Source organism: Rutidosis leptorrhynchoides, chromosome 1 (assembly GCF_046630445.1).
Source record: "Rutidosis leptorrhynchoides isolate AG116_Rl617_1_P2 chromosome 1, CSIRO_AGI_Rlap_v1, whole genome shotgun sequence".
NCBI lineage: Eukaryota > Viridiplantae > Streptophyta > Magnoliopsida > Asterales > Asteraceae > Rutidosis > Rutidosis leptorrhynchoides.
The window spans coordinates 125996025-126003105 of record NC_092333.1 but is presented as its reverse complement, the minus strand read 5'-3'; positions in this window follow the sequence as shown (position 1 = coordinate 126003105).

Below are 7081 nucleotides of genomic sequence, written 5' to 3'. Positions count from 1 at the left end.
AAACTTGGAAGTAAACTTGCAATCTTGGAAGTATTCTTGATTTTATGAAACTAGAACTTTTGGAATTTATGAAGAACACTTAGAACTTGAAGATAGAACTTGAGAGAGATCAATTAGATGAAGAAAATTGAAGAATGAAAGTGTTTGTAGGTATTTTTGGTCGTTGGTGTATGGATTAGATATAAAGGATATGTAATTTTGTTTTCATGTAAATAAGTCATGAATGATTACTCATATTTTTGTAATTTTATGAGATATTTCATGCTAATTGCCAAATGATGGTTCCCACATGTGTTAGATGACCCACATGGGCTGCTAAGAGCTGATCATTGGAGTGTATATACCAAAAGTACATACATCTAAAAGCTGTGTATTGTACGAGTACGAATACGGGTGCATACGAGTAGAATTGTTGATGAAACTGAACGAGGATGTAATTGTAAGAATTTTTGTTAAGTAGAAGTATTTTGATAAGTGTCTTGAAGTCTTTCAAAAGTGTATGAATACATATTAAAACACTACATGTATATACATTTTAACTGAGTTGTTAAGTCATCGTTAGTCGTTACATGTAAATGTTGTTTTGAAACCTTTAGGTTAACGATCTTGTTGAATGTTGTTAACCCATTGTTTATTATAACAAATGAGATGTGAAATTATTATATTATCATGATATTATGATATATAATATATCTTAGTATGATATATATACAGTTAAATGTCGTTACAACGATAATCGTTACATATATGTCTCGTTTCGAAATCATTAAGTTAGTAGTCTTATTTTTACATATGTATTTCATTGTTAATACACTTAATAATATATTTACTTATAATTTAACATAATTAACCAAGTGTATCAATATCTTAATATGATTCATATGTACTTAGTAAGACGTTGTTATAACGATAATCGTTATATATATCGTTTTCGAGTTTCTTAAATTAATAGTCTCATTTTTATGTATATAACTCATTGTTAAAATACCTAATGAGATACATACTTATAATAAAATCATGTTAACTATATATATAACCATATATATGTCATCGTATAGTTTTTACAAGTTTTAACGTTCGTGAATCACCGGTCAACTTGGGTGGTCAATTGTCTATATGAAACCTATTTCAATTAATCAAGTCTTAACAAGTTTGACTGCTTAACATGTTGGAAACACTTAATCATGTAAATAAAAATTTCATTTAATATATATATAAACATGGAAAAGTTCGGGTCACTACATTATATACATAAAAAAAAATGAGATTACTAAGTTAAGAAACTCGAAACGATATATATAACGATTATCGTTATGACAACGTCTTACTAAGTACATATGTATCATATTAAGATATTGTTACACTATATTTAACATGATAAAATGATAATTATTTATACTATTAAGTATGTTAACAATGAACTACATATGTAAAACAAGACTACTAACTTAAGGATTTCAAAATGAGACATATATGTAACGATTATCGTTGTAACGACACTTTAATGTATATATATATCATATTAAGATATATTCATACATCATAATATCATGATAATGTAATAATTTAACATCTCATTAGATATAATAAACAATGGGTTAACTACATTAAATGAGATCGTTAACTTAAAGGTTTCAAAAACAACACTTACATGTAACGACTAACGATGACTTAACGACTCAATTAAAATGTATATACATGTAGTGTATTTAGATGTATTAGTACACTTTTGAAAGACTTCAATACAAATATCAAAGTACTTCTACTTAACAAAAATGCTTACAAATACATCCTCATTCATTTTCATCAACAATTCTACTCATATGCAATCGTATTCGTACTCGTACAATACCCAGCTCCTAGATGTACACACTATTGGTATATACACATAAAATCTGCTCCTTAGCAGCCTTAAATGATTAAGGAACATGTGGAACCAACCATTTGTCAACTAGCATGAATTATTTAGCAAGAAAACAAACTTAAAAATCTTTTCTTTCTTTATAATGAGTAAAAACATGTTTATGATTTCACCTCATTTTTCCATTCCATTTTCTCATACTTACACTCCAAATTCTCTCTCAAAATACTCCTAACATCATACTTGATCATCTCCAAGTATTTTAACCATCTTTTATCTTCAATTACAAGCTTTAATCATCATAAAAACAACCATTCAAAAACACTTCAATAAATCTTTCAAGTTTACTAGATTATTTCCAAGCTTTCTAATCCAATCCAAGTAATCATCCAAGATCAAGAAACCTTTGTTATTTACAGTAGGTTATCTTTCTTATTCAAGGTAATACTCATATCCAAACTTTGATTCAATTTCTATAACTATAAACTATCTTAATTCGAGTAATAATCTTACTTGAAATTGTTTTCGTGTCATGATTCTGCTTCAAGAACTTCCAAGCCATCAAAGATCCATTCAAGCTCAAGATTATTTTTGTAATTTCCAGTAGGTTTACCTACTAAACTTGAGGTAGTAATGATGTTCATAACATCATTCAATTCATATATACATAACTATCTTATTCGAAGATTTGAACATGTAATCACTAGATCATAGTTTAGTGAATTCTAAACTTGTTTGAAAACAAAGTTAATCCTTCTAACTTGACTTTTAAAATCAACTTAACACATGTTCTATATCTATATGATATGCTAACTTAATGATTTAAAACCTGGAAACACGAAAAACACCGTATAACCGGACATACGCCGTTGTAGTAACACCGCGGGCTGTTTTGGGTTTGATAATTAAAAACTATGATAAACTTTGATTTAAAAGTTGTTCTTCTGGGAAAATGATTTTTCTTATGAACATGAAACTATATCTAAAAATCATGGTTAAATTCAAAGTGGAAGTATGTTTTTCAAAATGGTCATCAAGATGTCGTTCTTTCGACGGAAATGACTACCTCTTTAAAAAATGACTTGTAACCTATATTTCCGACTATAAACTTATAATTTTTCTGTTTAGTTTCATAAATTTCAGTTCATTATGAAACCATAGCAACTTGAATCACTCAAAACGGATTTGAAACGAAGAAATGACGGGTAAAACAAAATTGAATAAATTTGCTAGTTTTAGCTACGAAAATTTTGTAACAAATCTAGACTAAACATATCCTAACTAATTTATATTGTATTATACATATTATGTAATCTTGGGATACCATAGACACGTATACACTGTTTTGACATATCATATCGACCCATCTATATATATATATATATATATCGGAACAACCATAGACACTCTATATGCAGTAATGCTTGAGTTAGCTATACAGGGTTGAGGTTGATTCCAAAATAATATATATACTTTGAGTTGCGATCTAGCCTGAGACTTGTATACACTGGGTCGTGGATTGATTCAAGATAATATATATTGATTTATTTCTGTACATCTAACTGTGGACAACTAGTTGTAGGTTATTAACGTGGACTGCTAACTTAACAAACTTAAATCATAAAAATGTAATAAAAAATGTTGTGAATATATTTCAATCATACTTTGATATATATGTACATATTTGTTATAGGTTCGTGAATCGACCCGTGGCCAAGTCTTATTTTCCCGACGAAGGAAAAATCTGTGAAAGTGAGTTATAGTCCCATTTTTAATATCTAATATTTTTGGGATGAGAATACATGCAGATTTGAAAATGATTTACAAAATAGACACAAGTAATTGAAACTACATTCTATGTTGAATCGTTATACCGGATATCGCCCTTGTTGAACTTGGCAACCTAAGAATTGGTGTTTATTATAATTGCCACCAGTTGACGCGAATCCTAAAGATAGATCTATGGGCTTTGACATGCTCCAGTCAGAGAATTTGAACTGCTTTAGTACTTCGATATTATTTATGGGGATATTCTAGATGCATTTTGTTAATGTCGGTTACCAGGTGTTAAAACATATGAATGATTTTTATGCAGATTGCATGTTATTGAAAGATGAAATCTTGTGGTCTATTATTAAAATTTGATATATAGATTTAAACCTATAACTCACCAACAATTTTTTGTTGACATTTAAAGCATGTTTATTCTCAGGTGATTATTAAGAGCTTCCGCTATTGCATACTAAATTAAGGACATGATTTGGAGTCCATGTTTGTATAATATTGTTTAAAAACTGCATTCGAAGACATATATTGTTGTGTATTATTATTGTAAACCATTATGTAATAATCGTGTAAAAACGTTATATTTTAGATTATCATTATTTGATAATCGTCATAATATTTTAAACCTTTATCGATAAAATAAAGGTTATGGTTTGTTTTAAAATCGAATGCAGTCTTTGAAAAACGTCTCATATAGAGGTCAAATCTCGCAACGAAATCAATTAATATGGAACGTTTATAATCAATATGAACGGGAAATTTCAGTTGGTATTCGAGCGTTGGTCTTAGAGAACCAGAAAATTGCTTTAGTGTGTCTTACCGAGTTTGTTAGGATGCATTAGTGGTTCTGGACTTCGACCGTGTTTTCTTTAAAAATGATTGCTTAACACTTTTTATTGGAAACTATATATTATTAACATGTAAATATTATGTGATATATTAATCTCTTAACATGTTTGATATTGTGTGATAGATTTCTACCTCTAGTACAAATCCCATCGACTCACCTAATAATAATGAAGAGTCGAATATATTTTGGGAAGATTCACAAATTCCCGAGGAGGAACTGGAAGAGGAGGAACCGGAAGAGGAGGAACCGGAAGAGGAGGAACCAGAAGAAGAAGAGGTTTCAGAGGAAGAAATATTAATAACTACAGAAAAACAATTAAATAAAAGAAAATCCTCAACCAATGGACCAAAGTTAAAAATGGTCAATGGTGTTTCCGCCGGGGAAGCAAAATATTGGGAAAATTACCAATTTTCTGATGAATCGGATCCCGATGAGGATTCCGATGATGTTATAGAAATTACCCCGACACAATTTGAAAAGGCAAAAGAAAATAATAAGGTAAAAGGCATAAAAATAGAAAAACCCGAGTCCAACCCCGATGACCTCTATGTTAACATGAAATGTCCCGATGGAAAATACCGTCAACACCCGTATTTCTTAAGTTTTAGCTATAACCTGGGAACATCTAAGCCACCGGGTCCTTCTAGATCATTTGTGAAAAGAACGGATCGTATTAGGGGAGCACCATATATCCCTAGGAAATTAGCGAAACAAACCAAGTCCGAAGAAGAAGAAACAAGTGAGTCGGAATAAAGAGTTGTAATCATGCGGTGTAATATATGTAATATAAGTGTGCTTGTACTTTCTTATTGTATGTAAAAAAAATTGCTTGTATTATTTGATAATTATCTGTTACGAATCTAATTCTCGTCTATTTTACAGTATAAAAACACAATGGACGTTAAGGATAGACAACCAAAAATTTTAGAAGACCTACCCGGGGACATGATTGATGAAATCTTGTCTAAAGTCGGTCAGAATTCGTCGGCACAATTATTTACGGCAAAATTAGTTTGTAGAACATTTGAAGAACGTTCCAGGCATGCCTTAGTTTATAAAAGGCTTTCATTTGAAAGATGGGGTATATCACATTGCGGACACCGTAAGTTACGCCGTGTTTTCTTTAAAGCATTGAATGCGGGGAACCCAAATGCAATTTTACGCTACGGGTTAAGAACCTATTTTGACTCAACATATCCCAACGTAGGACTTCGTGAGTTAGAAAGAGCTTCTAACATGCAACATAAAGAAGCATGTTATGCTTACGGGTTAGTGATGTTCGCTTCACCCCAAAGTGAGAAAAAGAACATCGGATTACAACTTTTAAATAAAACCTTCCCACAAGTGACGGATTCAGTAGTTGGGGTGAGAAACAAGGTTTTTAGATTATTACGGGGCTGTTGGTCATTACGAAACCCTCGTCCCTTTGACGACGTTACAACATGTTGTCTTGTCAATGGCCACAACGGTTATGTTCCACAAGACCAAGGATGGGAAGTAGTCTTAGTAAAACCAGAATGCATGACTTGTTTCTGGACTTATGAATTACATGTCTTTATTGCTTTTGCTGAACGACTTGCGTATTAACTAGAATTTTCTTCACAATTGCCTTGTATCAAAGTTATTGTGTGCTATATTTCATGCTATATGTATAATAGCGATATTGTAAGTTTGTAAAATATTGTATAAAAGTTTGAACGCGAAATATTATTGTAATCAGTTTTTCATATAGAATTGTAGTAGTTGAATTGTATATTAGCTACTAAGTATGAACTTAACGGGTAGGTACCACCCGAATGGAAAATTATAAAACGCTAATATGAAGAAAAAGCTTTTATAAATAAGTTCATATTATGCTACCAAATACTATTGACTACTCTTAATATTCTATATGATTAACTTAATTCTTTTGACTATTTTTGAAGGAAATGGCACCGACTACTCGTCAGAACTTGAACATGAGCGAGGAAGACTTCTGTGTTTTCCTTGCTGCGTACATAGCCGCAGTGCAGGCCGCAATGCAAAATAACAACAATAACTCTGGTTCTAGCAGTGGAACTATTTCCACAAGAAATCGTGTAGGATGCTCCTACAAAGAATTCACTGCCTGCAAACCTTTGGAATTCGATGGAACCGAGGGTCCAATCGGATTTAAACGGTGGACTGAAAAGGTTGAATAAGTGTTTGCCATAAGTAAATGTACTGAAGAAGATAAAGTAAAGTACACTACACATAACTTCACAGGTACTGCGTTAACATGGTGGAACACCTATCTCGAGCAGGTGGGACAAGATGCTGCTTACACATTATCATGGTCAGCATTCAAGCACTTGATGAACGAGCAGTACCGTCCCAGAAACGAGGTCAATAAGCTCAAGGTAGAGCTTAGAGGGTTACAAACACAAGGATTTGATATTACCATGTACGAACGATGATTCACAGAGTTGTGCCTATTGTGTCTGGGAGCGTTCGAAGATGAAGAAGAGAAGATCGACGCATTTGTAAAAGGGTTACCAGAAAGGATTCAAGAAGATATGAGTTTACACGAGCCCGCCTCCATACAAAAGGCAAGTCGAATGGCTCAT